At 37.6% G+C, this 23376-nt stretch overlaps 1 long non-coding RNA gene across 1 annotated transcript; it reads right to left on the minus strand.

Annotated features, from left to right (window-relative positions):
• Positions 1–16217: 16217 nt before the first annotated feature.
• LOC118251364 (uncharacterized) lies at positions 16218–21431 on the minus strand. Its single transcript, XR_004779773.2, has 3 exons — positions 21297–21431; positions 18579–18662; positions 16218–17248 (listed from the first exon to the last, which is right to left on the minus strand). It is a non-coding gene; the product is annotated as an uncharacterized LOC118251364 (long non-coding RNA).
• Between the last annotated feature and the right edge of the window lie 1945 nt (positions 21432–23376).

Genomic DNA, 23376 nt, shown 5'->3' on the forward strand with positions numbered 1-23376 from the left:
TAGTAACTGGGTGCTATTAAAAAACAAAACAAAACAACAACAGCAACAACAACAGCAAAAAACATTACTGAAAATAGCAGAGACATCTTAAGAAACACTACTTTTACTTTAAAAAATAATTTTTCTACATGAGACTTAACTTGTATAAAAACACTTATGTTAGAGGAATGAGGCAGAAGAAAAAAATTAGGAGATTGGGACATCCACAGACACTGTAATTAAAACATACATTAAAATTTAAAACTTCATGTAGTAGTTGTTTCTTTACAGCTCTATCCTATCCAGAATATTTCTTGAACATGACACGTGACTCATTCTAACCTATGTAGAATCCATGCAGGTCATTGCCTCACATATATAGAAACCTACAGGCATCAACCACTATTTCAGAATCAGAAAACCTGCTTCTCTGCACCTGTTTCTACCTCATATTCCTGGCCCACCTGCAGATCACCAGATGTTCTGGTATTTCATTGCTTGCATGTCTGTATGTGTACTTTATTGTGTTTATGAAAGAAAATGCTTTGGATAAAGTTATTGGAGACATTTATTTATTTCCCTGCTGAATTACAAACCAGATTAGAGATTCTCAACAGATTTTCATCATATTCCATTCTACAAGTGCTAATAAAGAAAACTTAATGTTAATAAGGAATAAATAAGTCCATTTTGTGTGTAATATACTATAAAAATTTGCCAGTGTCCTGTGGCCTCCCAAAATTCACATTTCATTGCCTTTATGTAAAGTAAGAAATCAATAAACAAGCAAATAAAATCAATATAGAAACTTACAATTTGAAAATATGAAGAGTTATATTAATGTGAAAATTTCCCAAAAGAGTGGAAACATGCTCAATGAGATCCTTTATGAAAATGGAACAGGAAAAAAAAATGTAAAAGACTTTGAATGCCTTAGGGTTCTAGAAAATGAATGATGAACTAGTTATATCAATATGCTTGTGATTTTCTAAGAAGGTTAAGGTTGCTTTTTTAAAAACCTTCTGGCTAGTAATTTTAATTTAGATTGCTACCTTAAAGGGAATATTATAAATAATTACAGATCATAGTTAGATCCCAGATAAGTGCTGTACCACTAGGCACAAATATATCGGCACACAACTGTATCAGATAGATGTGGACTTTCTAAATAAAATGTTATGTCACTGCATCAATGCATACCATGGACAACTGTTAGCACTGCCATACTAATCAGGGTCACATCTTTTCATACCTCCTGCTAGACAAAGTCCAGCAAAAATGTGTGAGTTATATGTAGCTTTACTCAGGACTTGTATTGTTGAAAATACCAGGAATATTCCTACGGCAACTCTGCTGTCTGAGGTTGTTTGCAAATTGACCTGAAGGCTCCTTGTAATGCAATAAATAATCCTGCATCCCATATTCATTACACATATTTGTTGCCATGTCCAGCCCAAGGCAAAAGGCAGACAATGATTTTTGCAGATCCTTCAGAAAGCTTTACCTACCTATTCGAGAAGCCTGATTTTTTAGTCTGTCAGTTGCTGTTGTTACTAAGAACTAATAGATTTATTTGCTGGATACCACGTAGTTCATATTTGACAAAGGCACCTGAAGTGTCTGTTGCCAATTTGTTTTGTCACTGTTTCTGTATCATCATGCTGTTTCTGCCAGCATGCTGACAAGGAAAATAATTTCAGATTTATTGCAAAACAGAAATCACTGAAACAATCACCCTAGTCAGTATGTGGTGGAAGTGCAAAAGAAAAACAAGGCACTGCCACTGTTGACAATAATTGTAGAATATCTACAGGAGCCTTTCTCCAGAAACTGAAATTAGGTGTTTTTTTTTTTTTTTTTTTTTTTTCTTAACTGTCTTAATGGCCCAGACTTTCAGGTTAGAAGCTACAAAGTTTATTTATAAAGCTCTGCTGTGCTTTTTGTAGTCACACACTTTCATGGCTGCTGTCATGGCTGCTGTCATTTCTACACTTGAGGGATCAAGGAACATGCCACTTTTACTGAGTTTTTTACTGAGTTTTCAGGTTTGTGGGACAGCAGATGCTGGATCCTTCAGGTGCTTCTGTAAGGGCTTTGTGAAGAGGTATCACAAAGCCATGGACTCCAGTGGACTCAGGAGCTCAAGGCTTCCTCCTACCCAGATGCTGAAGCCCCACTAGCTGCATCCAGAAACATGGGTCTTTCCATCCCAGGCTAAGGGAAATGTCTGATGCTGTCCTGTTAGCACATTTGGCCAGTAGCAAGGCTGAGCATGCACCCCAAAGAGGTGTGTGCTCACACACATACACAACAGAGGTCACTGTTGTAGACTGCCACATGAACAGCCACAGACAGGGCACTGCCTTCCACAACACTCACAAATAACGCTGCCAGGACTCACATAAAACAAACACAAAACCCACATAAAATTATAGACATCCAAGTAACTTTCCTCCTTTTTGTCTGGTCAGGACTGAAGGTCCCTGGGTGTAGGCACACACACACCTCCAGGCTCACCTGCACATGCACACTCGTGGGTGCCCCAAGCATATGCCCCAACTACTTGCTGGCTGCTCCAGCTCAGTGCTGGCTGCGCAGACAGCACTCACACACTTGTCCCACAGGCACCCACACTCACAGGTCCCCCTGACCCTCTGCCCATCTGATCCACACTCACAAGTCCAGCACAGACCCTCTGCCCATCTGATACACCTATCAAGGCCTAGACTCCTTTGTAAGGATTTTGAGTCTTCCAGATGCATGTTTTCCTCCTGCTTACCAGATAGTACAGTTTGAAATTTCCTAGAGAAATACACATCCGTACATTTACATATCCATGCCAAGAGCAGACCGCATTGCTCAGGCAGACAAGCATACTGGAAGTAAGTAGACCAGTACCTACTTACTATTGACCTTTTATCCTTCCTCGTTGTTCCTCTTCCCTGTCCCCCGACTCCCAAACCCTGCTTTCACTGATGCCTCCCCTTGACCCTTTGCTTAGGCGTCCCTTAATAGTTTTGCACATCCCCCCTGAAATATCCATTTCCAATGGATTTTGGATATTTTCCAATATCCAAGAAAAAAAGAGAAGAGAAGAGAAGAGAAGAGAAGAGAAGAGAAGAGAAGAGAAGAGAAGAGAAGAGAAGAGAAGAGAAAGAAAAGAAGAAAAAAGAAAAGAAAAGAAAAGAAAAAAGAAAAGAACAGAAAAGAACAGAAAAGAACAGAGAAGGAAAGGAAAGGAAAGGAAAGGAAAGGAAAGGAAAGGAAAGGAAAGGAAAGGAAAGGAAAGGAAAGGAAAGGAAAGGAAAGGAAAGGAAAGGAAAGGAAAAGAAAAAAGAAAAAAGAAAAGAAAAGAAAAGAAAAGAAAAGAAAAGAAAAGAAAAGAAAAGAAAAGAAAAGAAAAGAAAAGAAAAGAAAAGAAAAAAGAAAAGAAAAGAAAAGAAAAGAAAAGAAAAGAAAAGAAAAGAAAAGAAAAGAAAAGAAAAGAAAAGAAAAGAAAAGAAAAGAAAAGAAAGAAAAGAAAAGCCTGCAGGAGAATTTGAAGGAACCTAACAGTAATTGTTGGGAATACGAAAAGAAGAAGATAAAAAGATGACAAGGAAACTAGTTCTGTGTTTAGCAAACAAAAAAGTTATAGGGACTGAGGACAAGTCAAAGAGGGATACTGGAAAGAGAGATGCTGCTGAATAGGAAACCCATATGAAGAGGAAAAGGAAAAGAGAGTAACAGCAGAAGTTGAGAAGACACAGATATTCCTAAATGAGGGAATAAAACATAAAATACAAATTGTGTTTTAGTACTCCTGTAACAACAATACATCATATTCTAACTTTTCTAGCAAAAGCCCATCTTATTTTGTGTCCATCATATCATTTGCTTTTCCTCACTACTAAAACAGGGATGTATTCAAATCTTTCACACTATCAGCTTCTTCATTTTTGATAACTTTCTGTTCAGAGGCAGTAAAGGTGAGAATGAGGGGACACAAAAGCTACTGTTGGGAAATTTTGATTGTACCCTCTGAGGTACATTAAGTACATATTTGCATTTAAATATAAAGAGCACTCCTGCTCCCAGCCAGTTTAACCCTTTCTGCAGTTAAGGTCTTGCTCTCCCTGCCAGATCATTCTTTAGTCCTGGATCACCATTGCTGAGCAGTTACAATTTTAATTTTCCCTTCAACACTCAATATGATAAAGACTTGTGAGAAGATTATACTCCTTTTCTCTGTCTCCACAGTGGATGTGTTTAAATGACATCAGATATATTTAGTTAAGACTTTAGAAAAAGAACTGTATAAAAGTAAGAAAGTGCAGATATTGGAAAAGATTATCCATGGAAGTGTAGAATCAAAATCTCTGAAAGTTTTGTAAGAAAGGATGAGAAAAACACCTGTGAAGAATAGGTTAGGTATAGCTGATCTTACCTGGAGGCAAGAGAATGTCCAACAGATGTCCCTATTTTTCTGTGATTCTAAATGAAGCACATTACTTACAATGCAGAAATTGCATTATCTGGTCCTAGAGATAATTCAATGTGAGCTACCTGTCTAGGTGCAAATTACTATAATAGAGGAGTTAAAAAAAAAAAAAAAGAAAAAATAAATAAATAATTTAAAAAAAAGCAAAAAAGAGAGACTTTCTCTCCCATCAATTATTATGAAATCTATCAGGCCATATTTCAGATTTAAAGTGAAGGATTAGAACACAAGTCTAGTAAAGATCTACTGTTGTGCAGACTTTCTGATCTCTGAAGTTACTCTTGTGATCCTCTAAGAAGTAACTAATATTTTGCATAATTGGAGACTAATCCTGATAGTTGCTACTAGACCTGTATCTACTATGGGATATAAAATGGTCAGGAAAGGAAAAAAAAAAAAAAAAAATTGATAGCAGGAACAGAAGATCCATTACTGCCTCCTGTAATCAATGCTTTTTGCCTCTGCTTCAAAGCTTTTTTTTTTTTTCCTCCAAGTATCACAGAACCTTTATGCAGTACTAATCACTAACAGAGGAGGAAATAACTATAGGAAGTAAATATCATCTCTTCCATCTTAATGTGCAAGCACACTAATTTCTATAATCTACAATTTCTATAATCTAAAAAACATCAAGTTATGTTTTCTTGTTATGTTAGCTATGTTGACATAATAATAATAATAATAAAAGCAGTTAAAAGAACTTACAAACTTTCAATGAATTAATGAGATCAAAGAACCTGTTTCCTCCAAGATGCACCCTCCTGGGTTTTTCGTGTTTTTCAGGTTTAATTTTTCCACAAATGGTTTGAGGACTTGTTCAGTCACTACCAAAAAAATATGTTAATCCTTTTTGTGAACTGCTCTTTGCTACAGTAGAAACACCCTCTGAGCATGTTCCTTCAGTTTAAACAAAACAAAAAGACCAAAACCAGAGTTGCAAAATTACCAAAGTTGAATGAGAGTTAATACAACCAAGTATGTCCTGAACTCCATAGACACTTGTAACTAAAACTTTCATATTGTTCCTTTAGGTGTTAAAATGCTAACATAATGTAATAATGGGAAACCAACAGCAACAACATGTCATTTTAAAATGGAAAAACATCCTGAAGTGTCTCAAATACATTTTCAAATGAGGGAATTCTATTGTTTTTGTGAAATACATTAATACATTATGAGCAAAAGGGCTTTTATTTATTTATTTATATCTGCTGTGAATTGATTTATACTGCTTTTCTAGGAGGCACTTCTGGGAGAAGTGAATAATAGAGCCAGAAATTAGTGATTAGTCTTGAAGAGCTTTATAGTATATTTCTAAAATCTGTTACTTTTCTCAGTTTTCAGTGTTTCATTGGGATGATGGCCTTATTCTCATTTCCTTGCATTTATCATCCATTTTGCAATTGACTAAAACAGCCAAAATTGAGCCTGGGAGTGCTTCCTAATACATTGTGAACTAAAGCACAGATTTCATAAAATCGCAGGATCACGTAAGTTGGAAGGAATCTCTAGGCATCATTTATTCAAAGCATGCCTGGTTAGAGAAGGTTGCTCAAGAACTTGTCCAGTTAACTTCTGACTCTCTCCATGAATAGAAATACCACAGTTTCTCTGGGAAACCTGTTAAAATATTTGTCCACCTCAAGGCAAGATTATTATTCTTTACACTGAGTCAGAATTTCTCATTCTGCAGCTCAGTGTCCATTGTTTCTTGACCTATGTAGACCTTTTATCCTGGTTTTGTCTGGGATACAGTTAGCTCTCTTTAAAGAGGCTCATATGATGCTGTGTTTGGGATTTGAGATGACAATAATGGTGATAATATACAGATAATATTAGTTGTTGCATAGCAGTGCTTATACTAACAAGGATTTTTCTGCTTCTCATGCTGCCCTGTGAGCGTGGAGGCTGAGGGTGCACAAGAAGTTTGGAGGGAACACAGCCAGGACAGGTGACCCAGACTGACCAAAGGGATGTCCCATACCATGTGGCATCATGCTCAGCAATAAAAGCTCGGGGAAAGAAGGAGGAGGTGGGGATGTTCAGAGTGACAGTGTTTGTCTTCCCAAGTAACTGTTATGCATGATGAGCCTTGCTTGCTTGGAAATGTCTGAACACCTGCCTGCCGGTGGGAAGTAGTGAATGTATTCCTTGTTTTGCTGTGCTTGTGAGTGCAGCTTTTGCTTTCCCCAGTAAACTGTCTTTATCTCAACAGATGAATTCTCACACTTTTACATTTCCAATTTTCTCCCCCATCCCACTGTGGGGGGAGTGATGGAGCAGCTGTGTTGTACTTAGCTGCCTGCCAGGGTTAAACCACCACACTCATACACTTCTGAGAAGAGCCTGTCTCCATCTAATCTACATCCTCCCATTATGTAGTTGAATATTTTATTTACATTTATATTTTATATTTATATTTTATTTTGTATTTTAATACTATATATACATAACAATACAATTGTTTAGTTGAGTTATGGAGGAAATCTATCAATAGGATTTCCACTGTGCCTTCCAAAGGTTGAATAAATCTTGCTTCTGTGTGATGGTGTAGCCTCAAGCTAAAGAAAACAAAGGAGACGAGAGATGAAAGCAAGAATGTGGAAGTGGCCTAAAGGAAGATTGCAGATTGACCCATAGTAACCTTTTGCTCATTAAGTCTATTAGCATGTTAAAAAAACACTCCCATCAAAATGAAAATGTATGGAAATGAGGGAACAGGTACCTGCCCACTTCTGGCCCTGAACATGGACCTGTAACACACATACTCAACAGGAGATAAACTAGGCGAGCTAGGACAACCAATCAGAAGCAACAAGGAAGATAGTTTCACAGTTGGCTGCGTATAATAAATAATTATACTTCAATTCAGATGTGTGCTTGCTTTGCGAAAAATCACCTAACACCTGATTCGGTGCAGAAATAAACAAAAGACCTTCATGAGGATTCTGACTCTGTGTGTGTGGAGCACTGGGATGTGTTGGGCGCATGGGGCACAAACCTATGGATAACAATGGCATCTGTAAAACCTAATTGTCTCAGATTGTCCTTGTACCTCAAGTGTTCCTTAACGTTTTTGTGGCTCTCCACCGGAGTATGGTAATACTGTTTGGTAATGCTAGCAATTTAAACTTTATGTTTCAAATATGCACCAAAATTATCTTGGTCCTTTTAGCAATATTTGAATCATGTCTGGCCCACCTCAATGAAGTAAAAAGCACATGGATGATAGTGGTAAGTCTAAATTCTGATGGTTTTCATCCACATTGTCTCATTTCCACATCTGGCTTTTGCACATAAAAATGCATTTAAAATCTTTCAGTTTATATTTTGATAGAATCCTGTGTTTTGTTGTTGTAGTTGTTGTTGTTGTTGCCACGATCATCAGTAACATCTCAGAAAATGTCTACCTATCCCTCTTCAGTTCTATTATTTATATCTTGAAAAGGAAGGCACTACAATAGATGGCAATCCAAAGTTATTTATAGTGTCCATGTAGATTTCACTGCATTGAACTCATACATCCATGTAGCATAGCATTCACTTGGGCCTTGAAAGCAGTTTAGATGCCTTCATCTTTTGGATGGGTGCAGCACTGTGCTAATTGGAACATACCAGTTTCAACCAGGTGCAGACTTTCTTTTCTGTGCTCCATACCTTGAGTAGACATAGCCTTGGGAAAAACAAACAACAACAACAACAACCAAACAAAAAATATATTTTTAAAAAACAGTATAAGGATCCAAAGAGTCTTACCACACAGTACATTTTCTTGCTTTCCTTATTGCTCATTTAAACTATAAAAATGTTATAAGTGTTGTAGGTGAAGCACTGGCAGACTCGATGGGGTATACAAAGAGCTTGTAGGCTTTTGGGATTTCCCTCCACTATATCACAAATACAAGACTAAAACTTTGATCTAGTGAAAATTCTGGGAGACAGCTTCACATGGAGACATATATTTAATGAATAGATGCAGATGTTCACATACAAACAAGGTGTCTAAGCTCCCATTATAGTTTGTTAGAACTACAGCTTGATTTAGTTGGGTAAATACAGACGACTAGTACCAGCTGAGATTCCCTAAAGTGTCTAAGATATCTCCTAGGATCAGCAAGCCAGATTACTAAAAACCTCTTCTTTTTTTGGAACAAAGTATGATGCTACTTGGGAAAGACTAGGGAATATAAAATAACCTGACAAGTTTAGACATATGACTCAAGACCATTTTGGCAGGACATCTGAATCACTCTTTAGGTTCTGCTGACTTGAAGTCCACAGATTATATTGGCAGCTGTACTAGGTCTGGCTGGAATGCAGTTGATTTTCCTCACAGCAGCCCATGTAGTGCTGTGCTGTAGCTAGGACAGCACTGATATCGCACCAAAGTTTTGTTTGATTCTGAGCAGTGCTGGCACAGCATCAAGGCTGTCCACCCTCCCCCCCCAAATCCAGTAGGCTGAGGGTAGGCAAGTGGTGGAGAGGGGACATCAACAGGGCAGCTGACTTAAAGCGACCAAAGGGATATTCCATACTATATGGTGTCACACTTGGCAATAAAAGATGGGAAAGGAGAAGGAGAAGAGGGGGCTCTTTTTATGAAAACATCTGTTCTCCTGAGCAACTGCTACACATATTGAGGCTCTACTTCTCAGGATTTGGCTGTTCATGTTGATGGGAAGTAGAGAAGAGAATATTTTTTTTTCTCCCTTTGCTTCTGCATGATCTTTGATTTTTTTTTTCCTTTTATTTTCTTTCTTTTTTTTTTTTTCCTTAAATTAAATGGTCCTTTTTTAACCCATGAGCCTTTTTTGTCATCATAGTTTCTCCTGTTCTTTTGAGGAGGGGGTGTGAGAGAGTGGCATGGTGGAGTTTAGCTAACCAGCATTATGAAACCACCCCAGCATCTTAAACATCTATCTCACAGTGAGGCACCTAAATTTAGGTAATTATTTTTTGAACAATATTGATCCACAGCTGACCACATTGTAGGACAATAAACATAAGAAAACAATCTTTTTTTTTGTTATGTGGAATTCTTTTTAAAATATTGGCTGAATCCTCAAAAATATTAACTTAGTAAGAACATATTCTTAATTAGTAAGAACAACTTAATTCAAAGTCTGCAATTTGATCTTTTACATAATGACACGGTTACAGCTGATTTTTTTTTATTATTATTATTATTTTTAATTGGAGAAGGTGTCAGGAAATGGGCATCAACTAATCAGGACCTAGCTGTCGGCAGCCCTATGAAGAGGTATTAGGAGCAGAATATTGACATACTAGCAAAAAAAAAAGTTGAGAACTGAGAAACTTGAAGCCGTTTCAGAAATGTCCAGACAGGAACATTAAGAGGGGTGGGTTATTAACAGGATTGTAGGATTATTCAGGTTAGGAGGGAACTCAGAAGGTCTCTAATCCTATTCACTGTTAAAATGAGTGTCAGCTGTGAGATCAGGTCTCTAGTCAAGCCTTAAAAATGTGCAAGAACGGGGACTGCATAACCTCCCTGGGCAACCTGACCCATAGCTGGACTGTCCTTGGAGTGGAAAGGTTTTTCTTTCCATACACAGTCTAAACACTCCTTTTTTTTCAACTTATGCCCCTTTCTCTCTTATCCTCCCATCACAAAGGACTGTGAAGAGCCTGGCTTTGTCTTCGCAGTAACATACCCATAGGTACTGAGGGGGAACAGTTAGGTCTGCCCCAAAGCTCTCTCTTTTCCAGGCTGAACAAATCCTGTTCTTTTGGATTCTGCTCAGAGGTCAAGTGCTTCAGCCTGTGAGCATTGTGATGCCTCTCTGCAGTACTCGTTCTAGTTTATTAGTATTTCTTTGTACTGGAGGGCCAAAACTATCTAATGTTCCAAATGTGGTCTAGTGAGTACTAACTACAGGGGAATGGTCACTTCTCTCTGTCTACTGTTTGTGCTCCTGTTAACTCAGCTGAGGATCTTTGTCACCACGACATGCTGTTGGCTCATGTTTGCTGTTTATCCAGTCCTGCAAGTCCAATTCAGCAGATCTGCTTCCCAATAAGACAGGCCCTAGCCTGTATTGCCGCAAGTTGTTGTTACTTCCAGAATACATGACTTTACATCAGTTTTGCTGAATTTCAAGAGATTCCAGTGAGCTGATAATCACTACTCCCTCTAGTCTGTCTAGGTCCTTTCAAATGGCCGTTTTGCCCTTGAATGTACCAACTTGTCCTCCATAGTCTGGTGCCATCAGCAAACTTGGTGGGAAACAATGACTAGCTGTGCTGCTTTGAACTGAATAATTCTAGCCATTCAGCTCTGGGCACAAGCTGGACATGCAATCTGATCACATGGCCTTGGAAACTATTATGAAGGCTGTGTTGAATAATTTCAAAAAACTACAATTAATATTATCAAGACTCCAGCAGTGGGATGTTCTGTATTTAAGAAAATCACATTTCTGAAGGCAAAGAAATCAGAAAGGGATGAGGGTCACGCGTAACCAAGAGAACAGTCAACATCCCACAGCATTTTCTGCCCCTTCGAAGGGGTGCCAGAAGAAAGAGGTAAAACAGGGAAAAAAAATAATTAAAACCAACCAACCAACCAACCAAAAACAAACAAACAAACAAAAAAAAACATATTATATCCTGTACTGTTCACAGTACAAGGAACAAATGCCTAACACTGGCAGCATAAACTGGGAAGAGTCCAGAAGCTGCCCCATATTACATAAGAGCAAGCTCCAGCCAGCTCCAAAGGGACCTGCCGCTGCTCAGAGCCAAGCAAGTAAGTTCATTTGTTTGCGCCTCTGTGAGAGCAGATTTAAGAAAGGGAAAAAACTGCTGTGTGACAGCAGCTGAGAGAGCAAGGAGTGAGAACCAGCCCTGCAGACCCCAAGGTCAGTACAGAAGGAGGGCAGGAGGTGCTCCAGGCACGCAGCAGAAGCTCCCCTGCGGCCTGTGAAGAGGCCCCTGGTGGAGCAGGCTGTCCCCCTGCAGCCCATGGGTCCCACATGGAGCAGATCTCCATGCTGCAGCCTGCGGAGGAGCCCCTGGTGGAGCAGGTGGAGGTGGCCTGGAGGAGGCTGTGGCCCATGGAGAGCCCCCGCAGGAGCAGGCCCCGGGCCAGAGCTGCAGCCCATGGAGAGGAGCCCACGCAGGAGCAGGGGGCCTGGGGGGAGCTGCCGCCCGTGGGAGACCCGTGCTGGAGCAGTTTGCTCCTGACAGATGAACCCCGTGGTACAGAGCCGTGTGGGAGCAGTTCTTGAAGAGCTGCTGCCTGTGGGCAGCCCCCGCAGGATCAGTTCAGGAAGGACGGCATCCCATGGGAGGGACCCCATGTGGAGCAGGGGCAGAGAGTGACCGTGAAGGAGCAGCAGAGGTAAAGCATCAGGGACTGACTGCAGCCCCCATTCCCCATTCCCCTGCACCATTTCATGGAGAAAGGGGTCGAAGTGAGGAAGGAGTTTTTAGTTTGCTTTTAGTATCTCACTGCTCTAGTCTGTTAGCAATAGGCATTCATCTCCCTACTCTGAGTCTGTTTTGCCCGTGACGATAATTGTTGAGTGATTTCCCTGTCCTTACCTCCACCCATAAGCCGTTTTCACTAAATTTTCTCCCCCCTTCCTTTTGAGGAGGAGGAATGAGAGAGTGGTTGTCCTGGAGTTCAGCTGGCCAGCTGGGTAAAACCGGCAGAAACAGTTGCATTTATACTGAGAGAATGACATGGTCAGGACAGCTACTCATTCAGTTTCCCAGAAGCAACCTATCCAAATATATTTCGGACACTGAAAGCGTGTGTGGACAAATGCCACTTTCTTGCGATGATGCAAGAGTGAGAAGCTAGACATCATTACAGGGTCATTACAAAGTGCTATAGCAAACAGGAATTTGAATGCATGGTACCTGCCCTTGAATATCTGGAAAACAAGAAAGCTAATTTTAGTAGGTGGCAAAGGTAGAGCAAAGATCTCTACGTAGGAATGGTGAATGATGCACTTTCTTGGGCCTTAAATTATATTGTCCACTTCAGGGAGATGGAGAATGTAAGGTGTCTTTCTAGTAAGTGAACAAGTACCTGAAAAAAAAAAAAAAAGACAAACAGAAGCCATAGAAGGAATAAGTAACAATCTGCATGAGCCTTGGACAAATTGGACAGCTCAGGCTGGTCAGAGTGTCTGCAAATGCTGAAAAGCCAGCTAACAGTTTTGTAATTAGTTTTGTTATCACAAAGACAAAAATTTAATGGTAAATATTGCTTTTTGTGTGTTTTTTTTTTGTTTTTGTTTTGATTACTAGCCAGCATGTAGGGCACGAAACAAGAAGAATCTCAACAGGACATTGAGATCAGGTTTCTCTGCCTTCAGAAAAAAAAAGAACAAACTATGACTAAGAATAACAGTCACTCTCTGGAATTTTCAAAAACTGGTTTTAAAAATGAAAATGCAGGGAAAAAAAAAAGCATAATTAAATAAGAGAATATGGTGACTTTTTTTTTTTTTTTTTTTTATACCGGTATTCAGGTATTACTCATAGAACTTCCATGTTCCTCTCTGTGAGAATAACAAGCCTTCAAATTATGCTAAATACACAAAAATGATATTCTGCTTTTTAGAAATAACAGAGCACATGATGTAACACTGAAAAATATAGCCTACAGCTTCCTCATTAGAATTTCATACTTCTACCTCAATCTTTAATTAGAATTTAAAGTTGAGATCTAAAGCACTAGTTAAAGCCAAATTACAGCTGGATTTCCTGACCTTTAGCTGAAGTGTCCCTTTCATCTGAAGCTTTGGTAACTTTTTTGCTTTTCAGAAAAGGAACAATTTGCTCTGGGATAATGTGATTGTCTGCCTGAAGGCAAATTTTCAAAACATGTGTAGATGCAACTATTACATGTGTAAGGATCTGCATTTCTACGGGCAAACTGACATTTGCAAGTGCAAATTAGATAGCAGGAAATGGAGCTATCCAGTTTACACATTCAAAAGATTAAAGTTGTTTTGAGACTACTTGGGCAGATTTCTGTCATGGCAACAGGAAGGCATTCTGGGGATGGTAGTTTACAAAGCATTCCCAGCCAAGCATACAATAGGCAGCTTGAACTGATAAGGAAATAAATATTGATAATTTCTTTGTAAGTAAGAGAATGATGAAATCAAAGTTCACAAGTAGGTCCTGTTTATTGAATCAATTTTTATTACAGCAGCCTGAGAAAGAAGGCCAGGAAGACTATTTGCAAAGCAGAAAGACAAGGAGGAGAAGTCTGTATTAATCTAGCTGTGGTTTATTTAAGAAATAACTTGTCATAAAATTACTAGAAGCCTATAAGCAGAGAATCCATGGAATAGGGCAGGTTTTGTCCAGATCAGTTCTGTCAACCAGAATAATGTTCTTGGAAATGTAGTTAAAGCTTTGTTTTCTTGAAAATAATCAAATTTCACCAGTTAAAATGTTTGTTGGGATACATCTACCCCAAATTTATACAAGTAAATTAGTAATCTACTTCTAAGCTACTCTTATGGCCTGTGTTACTCCAAGAGGAGATAAATAATCCCCCGGAGGCTCTTCTTCCTTGCTATTGATAACAAAAAGGGATTGGAGTGATAAGCAAGGTTTTTATGGCTCTGTTTAAAATTTAGATTATCTAACTACTAAACATCTAAGTTAGGCAGATGAATCCCACCCATTTGCCTATAGACATCTGGAGAATAACAGCTGCACCAGATGATGCAGAATGTTAAAGCTCAGGAGCCAGACTCTGCTGCACCTGAAACTGTTGTAAAACAGTTGGTACTGGCTTAAGGCATTGTCTGATCCTACAGTAATATTTGAGATCTGTTATTTCCTTTCCTTTTTTTTTTTTTTTTTTTTTTTTTTTTGATAAGTGAGTTTTGTGTGTCTAGTATTACACCATCCTCTTAATGGTTCTTGCCTCTCTGAAGTGGATCTTCTGATGTCTGCTAGGAACTTTGTAAGTTTTGTCTTTTTTTTTTTTTCCCCCTCCTTTTTATTATACTTTTAAGGTCTTTTACATGTATGGAGATTAATTTAATGAGGTTATTCATGGACACTACTTGTACAAGTATATCTTGATATATGTTGTAATAAAATATAATCCTATTTCTTTCAAAAAGAGTGCTCTGGTAAAAAACGTTTCCACTGTACCATTGTCAAAAAATTCACAATTACCCAGACTGCAAAGAACTCGTTTTTTGTACTTGTATCCGTTCTTAACATATCTTTTCTCACAGGCTTTAATACTTTTATTCTTACCGATTATAATCACTATATCCATATCTTCCTTTTTTAAATTCAAGTCTGTTTTCCCAAGCAACGTTCTGAAACATACTCATTATGGATTCTTTTCACTAGCTTTAATTTTTTACCATCCCACAGAAAGGACCTTCCAATATCCCAAAGTACAGAGATATTATTTTCACGTTCTTATTTATCAGGGTCCATTTTGCCCCCCCTTTTCTTTTGTGAGCACTATTATAGTGATATCCCTCCTCTATATTTTCATATGCTTACCTGACTTTGTCTGATGGACACAGTCATACATTTAAGGTAGTACCTTAAAATGTATGACTTATCAACCAGGTGACACACCTATGTGGTAATTTTTAACTTTTCACATAGGATTACTGAGCTTCAGAGATCCAGTGTAATGTGAACCTAAAATTAATTTATCCATCTGATCATCTGATCTACATTTCATCTACATTTGTATTTGCAGTATTCAATGTAAGGAATCTTTACATACAAACCCCACCAAAACAGTGATGATAGTAGAAGATAATCTTCAGGGGGTTACATCAAAAGAATAGGTTAAGAACTCTTACATATGTTTACTCTGGGCAGCACAGATACTCTGGGAGCTGTTTCAGACACGTTGTCCCTCTCTCTGCTTCCTGAAAGTATATCTCTAGGCACAAGATTGATAAGACTGTATCTTCCTTCTGAGTCTGCAGTATTCAAGTGATTCAAGAGCTTTGCTTTTTACCTTTGTCCTTTGTTGATTATTTTAGGTTGGAATTATGAAGAAGGAATGAACCTCAAAACTAATCTTTATTGTTACTTCTCTCTTGTGTAATAGATATTTTCTCTTGCCGTCTGTGAGTACCTCCTAATTTTATGTAATAGGTAAAAGGTAACAGGTAAAAAAAAATGTAAAAGACAAAGATGTCATAAGTAAACAGAATTTTAAAGGGAGGCCTCACTTCTAACTAATGCCATGTTACTTTTACTATACAGCTACTTTTTTTTTTCTTTTTTTCTTTTTTTCTACTCAAACGTCACAGTTAAGAGGTTTTAGAAGATTAGTATTTTATAAATCTGGGCGAAAAAAAAAAAAAAAAAAAGTCTTCTTATCCTAAAAGAGTGGGGCAGGGGAGTTCCTGCTGATAGTTCCTGCTTGACAACAGTCTCTCTGGGTTTTGTACCCATGGCAGATATAGGGAACAAACTTCTGTGTGCCCTTTTAGTAAGCGCCTTTTTGAATTGGTGTGTTTTCAGTGGTTTCTTTATTATGTTCTGTTTCAGGCTTGACAATTTTTTGTTTCTTCTATCGTCCTTAGATGCTTTCCAATTTCAAATTATTGTTCTTCTTTCTGCTCCTGGAGACAAAAATTATGTTCTTTATGTTTTTTTTTTTTTTTCTCATTTATTTCAGTTTAATTTTAGTCTGCCTGTCAGTGACAGTTTTGTCAGAGCATCCTAGTTCAGTTTTCCTGTTCTTCTTTTTCCAGTGTCAATCACTACTGTTTTCTGATTGCCGTTACCTTCTGCATCTACAGCATCAGTGATTTTACCTTCATCATCTGTCAGGATTTATTTGAAAAAAAGGAGAAAGATTCAGGGAAGACCTGTTCTGCTTTCACATTTTTCACGCCATGTCTCATTTTTTCATTTGGATGGAAAAATTCTTAGATCTGTGTTTAGGATATAATTTATCTTTATGCTTCTGAAAGGTTAGTTTATGAATTTGTCCTGAGTTGCATGTTGCCACAATGGCCTTAGATCTGCTCTCTTACATCTCTTTGTTGTATGTCCATATAGCGTCTCATCCTTTAAGATATTGTATGCTTTCAGAAACTGCTATTAATTAATAGAAACAATTTTTTATAACGTATTTCCATCTTTTCAGTGAAGGATGAAATCAGAAATACCCTCTGCCAGTCGACAGAAGATGCTGTTCCCCCTACCCATATCTGCTTAAAGTGTGAGGTTACAGGTATTTAAGTGCAATACAGTTGCAGTCTAGTCTGGAGGTCACCAAATTCTTCATAATCGGCCAACAATTAGGAGGCTCCTATTTGTAGTTGCCACAGGAAGAAATAGTTTTCCCACAAGGCCACAGAAGTACTCATAGTCATACACAGAAAAGAACTAAAGAGAATAGGATGACAAATTATTTGGCAGCAAACTCACTATTTAACATAAATGCTAATATCTTGTTGTGAGGGTGGGTGAGGGAGGGAGGGAGCTTTTATTTTCTGTCTTTCCAACATAGCTCCTCAATCTGCTATCTTTCTTCTAATTGATAATCACAGTCCCTTTGTAGGTCTAAAATGATGCTGGTTTTTATCTTATGTAATGAGGGCTAGTCACAGGATCACAGAATCACAGAATCATAGAGGTTGGAAGGGACCTCTGGAGGTCATCTAGTCCAAACCCCTGCTCAAGCAGGGACACCTAGAGTGTGCTGCCCAGGACCTTGACCAGGATGCTTTTGAAGATCTACAGGAAGGGAGACCACAGCCTCACTGCACAACCTGTTCCACTGTTCCAGTGCTCTGTCACCTGTACAGTAAAAAAAAAAAGCTTTCGATGTTTAGACAGAACTTTCTGTATTCCAGCTTGTGCCTGTTGCCTTTTGTCCTGGCACCACTGAAAAGAGCTTGACTCCAACTTCTTTGCACCCACCCTTCAGGTTTTTATAAACACTGATAACATCCCCCCTGAGCCTCATGGTCACCCCTAAGCATCTCATGTAGGTATAATTCTGTAAAATTACAAAAAACAAGACAGAACTGTGTTCCTAGTACCATTAAACTTTCTAGTTCATGGTGAGTATTATGCTAACATAAAGAGAAGACATTCATAAATAATTTACTTAGAATTAAAGCCTATTCTTTCCCCATTGCTACCATTCCAGTTTTGTGAAAAAAATAAAAAATAAAAAATAAAAATCAAAGGGAGCTTGAATAACTGTGAGTGATCAACACTTTTAAACTTCTGTGCACTCTATTGAGTACAGGCCCTTCAACACTGATGTTCCATCAAGGACCATTCTTAGCCTCACCTCGGTTATCTTGTACTGATGAGCTGCAGCATAGGTTCTACATCTGCATTAGACAAGCTCATTAAAGTTTGTGAAATGCTCAGAGAGTGTGTTAAGAGAGGGCATGTAACTATACAGATAGACAGAAACACCTGCTAATTGCCTGGAAGAAGGCCGATTAGTTTAATTCTGGCAAAGTACAATTTATATGTTGTCAGATTTGTTCCTATTCTGAGGTGACCAAAAGTGGCTGAACTACTTCAGTGCATTCCCTAGTCTTCAAAATAGCTAGACACAGTGTTATGCTTAGAGTATTATTCCTGTTTCTGAGATTGGGAATGTTGTGTTTGGCTCTGTTTTTATAGAATTGAGCTGTAAAGGTAATATTTTATTTCATTTGTCAATCTTACACTGAGCTATATATTGCCCATGATGCTTATTTACATTTGTAACATTGTGTGCTCTCCATCCATTATATGAGGTTTGATTTAAAGAGATTATAAGAGTTTGAGGTAGAGTAGCTATTTGGAGTATAATTAAATTATCTCACTTTGCTTCCCTGGAAACCTCAATTAGGAGAGAGATATTTCTGTTGCAAATGGAGTGTGTTTTGTTTATATGTAGGAGAAAAAAGAACAAAGATGGAAGGGAAGCAGTTAGTGGTGTCTAATGATGGGGAGGGGAGCATGTAGCAGACACAGCTGAGAATTCTCCATCAAGAAGGGGGTGTTAATGTCTCAAATAATGTCTGCAATATACATAAGCCTTCAGGAATTACTATTATGGCTAATGTAATAAGAAATAAGTTAATAACACTTCAGTTCCTTCTAGCAATTCTGCTGTACTTACCTTATTTAACTGTCATATAATAGTGATGGGATGAATCAGAGATTATGGTGTCACATTGACTGTGAACAGCTTCCTGTGGAAAGACTACATAAGAGGATCTTTGTCATAGATCAAGTCTCTTCCTTTTTTATTCTGTTAATACTAAAATTATTATTACTGTCATTGTAAGAGGAAAAGGGAAATTGTTATTCTTTACGGAAGAGCCTTCTGAATTTTAGAAACTTGGTAACACAACATCCTTTTGTGGAGGTACAGGAGGAATGTAAACATTTCACCCCATTCTGAAGCTTAATAGCAGCTTCAGGCAAGACATTCAGTAGTCTCAAGGTAATTTCTTAATCGTTGTGTTCTCAGGTTCTGCCACATCTCTATCTGAGTGAGAAGTTTATAATGAGGTGAAGTAGTTCACTTCGTTGAAGACTTCAGCTACTGGTGGGTGATCCACATATATAGTGAGCAAGAAAATGATTGCAGTGATAACTATAATAGATGTGTCACTGCAATCTGAGTTTGTGTGGTTAATGCAATTTGAATTTGCTTTCAAACTCTGGCCTCCTTCCAACGAGGATCTGGAAACCATCATTAGCAAGGGAGAAACAAACTGGAGTTGAGCTGTGTGGAGAGGTTTACAAGTATCTGTTCTGCTGGTTGTACTTCTGAACTGTACAAGTATTGTACTCTGCCGTCTGACACCAATACTGGACATGTGAATGCTTTGCTATTCTTCTGTCCTAATGTAAAATTAGGTAAGACTTGTTTAACCCACACATAGCTTAAGCTCACTGGTGGTTTGAGTGCAAATGGCCTATGTTCATCAATTTAATATTTAATATAGGAGTAAAACAGAAAGGAAATATCTCTAGAGGTAATGGTTTACATTTTTCCATTTGGCTTGGAACTTCAATAGCTCGTAATGAAGCCACACATTGGTCCAAATGTTTAGTAAATTCCAATGTGGATGCATCATCAGCAGGCAAGTCCTAAAGTATCTGCATATAGATTGCTTTCTCTGCCTAATCACTGCACCCACTGTGCAGACCATGGCACAATTTGGCTCAGGGTTCACCAGGCTCAGGATTCAATTTTATTCTTGACATCTAACCTTAGTGATATATTAATACCTCAAATATTTGATGTACTTTCAAGGATGCTGTGCAAATTGCTACTTAGCTTTATTAGGAACAGTTGCAAATATCTGGACTTCAGTAACAAATGGGGCTGAACTGAGTGTTCATTACCTCTAGTTTTACAATTCAAAAACTCTTTATGGCTCTAGAAATAACAACTCTTCCTAGATACAATGAAAACAGAGGTACCTCTTTCTTGTATTCCAAACATATACAAACTGCTTGGTTACTTCTTTACTAATATTATTATTACTTCACAAACTTAAAAGAAAAAAAAAAAAAGGCATTCTCAAGACTGTCAGGGCAAGCCTAAAACAAGAGACATGAGTTGAAGTTTCCAGCAACCTTGAGGCCTGCTAGCCATTTTTATTAGCTCTACAAATAAACGGATAACACAAAAAGGGAAATGTAGAAATGATATTTACAAAATGTTACTCCTTTGAACAGATAGCAATGTAACCCTGACAAATGTAACTCGTATGACCTCAGCCCTTCTACACTGATAAAGTAGAAAATAACTTTATATGTATATATATACACATGTACATATATGCTTTATTTTTGCTGGATTGCACTTTCATGGCTAAAATAATATCAGGATTTATTTTTCAAATTCTTTTGATTTTAAACATATCATCCATAAAAAAATTGCTTTAGGCTGGAACATGACCATGCGTGTGGAACCTATGATTTAGGAAGTCAAATGTGTTACAGTAGAGGTTCTTAAGTATAAGGTGTGTTAATATAGTAATTGCAAGATTCAGTCAGTGAATTACCTGAAGACTGTTAATTAACTTGAAATTCCAGTGTTGCTTTTGTTTCATAGCCATTATAGACTGTTACATATGTGTATTGTCATGAGCAGAGTTTTTTATTGTGTTCTTTCATTAGTATTAGAGTGTAAAAGTTTATGTATATTTTTAAGTGACAAATAAAGGTTTTCAGGGAACAAATCCAGAATTTTGTTTAAGATGTCAGATGTCAGTAATATAATTACTTTAGCAATGCAGGTCCATATATATATATACATACATACACACACACACACACAGACACGTATTTTTAAGGGACTAGATTTATAAAACAACTCCATGAAACAGCAAAATGATTTACTGTGAGCAGGATACATTCTGGAAAGAGTTTATTCTCCATGCTGAGTTCTCTTTATTTACTTGGGCCCTCATGTGTGTGTTGGACAGAGTATTCAAATCTTGAGTATTTTTTACTCTGATGGTCAGTTTAGAATGACACCATACTATCCTCCAGAATATATCCTTCATATAGCACAGAATAAACTTCCTCTCTTTTGACCACTCCCCAAATCTTTTCAAAAATCATTACAAAGCTGAAGATAACAGTCATATATAAAACTCTATTTAACTGTTGCACAGGTTATGATAAAAGCCAGACTATTTGCTTTGTTCCCCTTCAATCCTTCCAGAATGCTGCTGTGAAACTCAGTTTTATCTCCTGAAACTCAGGCCATGAAGCTCCCCAATTAAAATTCTTTCCCTGCTTACCATCCCTTTAGTCATGTTCAAGGTTCTTGTCTTCCCTATCAAGGCCGTGCTTTCATTTCTGCTTAGCGTACCTCTTTTCTTGACTGCACACAAGATTCCCACCTAGGTGCTGCTTTCAAATCCTTCTACTTTTATCCTTGTATTTTTTTTTCCTGCCTGCTTAAGTTGGAACTGCAGCTGAAATTCTTCTCTAGCAGAGACTCCTACAGCGCCTGTGCGTAAGCTACTCGTCAGCTGTGCTATCCACCCTTGCCTGCCCATTTCTCAGATGATAACAATGTTTAACAGGCCCTCACTTTTGCTATGATGAATACATGGGGGACTTTGAGAGCTGGAAGCACAGAGTTCTCTGTAGCTTAATTTAAGAAGACAGGCTCTGTGGTTGGGAGTGAGAATTTCTCACATTCTCTTTGGATTGAGTTTAGGAAAAGATCATAGCACAAAAAGACTAGTGGATTACACGGAGACTGCTTTAACTTCCATCAGCTATGCCATGCACAGTGGTCCAAAGCACTGTGCAAAACCTTGAAGGAATGAGGTTTCAAAGTTTGGAGGTTTCTGTGCAGTTTTAATGGCAAATATTCATCATTCTCCATCTTCATGGCTTTTTTTTTTTTTCCCCTAAAAATACTAGGGAAAGAAATCTTCAGTAAAAATCACTGATTTGCTTTAGTGAAATGTCTCTCTTTTTCTTTTTTTTTTTTTTTTCTTTTCTTTTTTTCTTTATGTTAGTATGCTGGTTTGCTGAAGCCTCAGATTAGGAAGTATCTTGTACATATTCCACATGTGGCGTAATTTCAAAGAGAAACTATTTCTAAATTTCTAAAGAGAAACTAATTGAAGATTATGATGAAAATTTGAGTCTTAAATATCTGTCCTATGCTTACTATCTTTTGGAACAGGAGTAATAAAGAGATTAATGTGATGACGCTGGAGAAAAAAAAATCGTAGTTTGGTTTGATGGCTTATATTGAATTTATATGGCTGTACTTGTAGGGTAATTTTGAATTTTAAGGTCATGTCACAGCCAGGTGATCCACCTACAAACATATCTATGCTTGTGGACATAGAAGAAATGTATACAAATGACATATATACACACATGACTGGATATCATCAGATTAAAATAGTAGGTTTAATCCTAAGTGAAAATAAAATCTACTCATTACCTCTGAAATAAATTTAAATACAAGGGGCAGATGCAAACTCTGCTGTTTGTCAGAAAATTGAAGCAATTTGTCCAAGAATACTAAGCTTTTCAGTTGCTTATTGCAAAGTTTTAGGAATTTGGAAAACATATGTGAGGAATTGGAAATACTTATTCATAGAGAAAAATTAATATGAATGATATTGCTGGAATCTGGAGGGGTGATTTGTGTGATTGGAATGTCTAGAGTATAGGTTGTATCTTGTTCAGCAAAGACTGAGAGTATGGGGAAATGACTAAAAGTCATTAGTTTACATATGGGAACAAGAAGTCGTTAGTTTACATACAGGAACAAGATCAAGGCTTGCCTTTGTGTAATACAGAAGACAGTTAAAACAATAATCTGCTCACTTTTCTTTTCAGGAGGTCTATTTTCCCAGAATTAATCAAAATTCTAATTAAAGGATTGAAAAATAAAACCAGAAAAATGCAAACAAAAGATTTACAATATTTAAAAGGAGTATGTTATATAGGCAATTCAGGGTTCTTTCTTGGAGAGAAACAATTTTGATTAATGTCTACCTTACTGGCACATACCAAGAAACAGTGAGTTAGAAATGTTAAAAAAATAATTTAAACCAAACTAGGGGAAAAAGGGCAAGCAGCTGTTAAATTATATAAATATATTTAGTACAAAAAATGTTTGGAAAGCTGAAAACCATGAGGAAAAACTGTGGTTGACAGCCTTTTAATAAGGAAAGAGGTTATTTTAAACACAGCAGGAATGCAGAAAGCCTAATCAGTAATCTTTAGTAAATTAGTAAAAAGATGGTAAATTATATATAGTGTTGTAGATATACAAATGCTTCTTTAGTACATCTCTTCTATATTTGAGTAGAAGGATATGAAGACAAGGATATAGTTTTCTTTCAATTGATAACTCAGGGAAGAAGTAACTAGCATCTACTGTAAGGAAAATAGAAGACTTCGAAATATTCAGGACC

This window comes from Cygnus atratus, chromosome 1 (genome assembly GCF_013377495.2).
Source record: "Cygnus atratus isolate AKBS03 ecotype Queensland, Australia chromosome 1, CAtr_DNAZoo_HiC_assembly, whole genome shotgun sequence".
NCBI classification, from domain to species: Eukaryota; Metazoa; Chordata; class Aves; order Anseriformes; family Anatidae; genus Cygnus; species Cygnus atratus.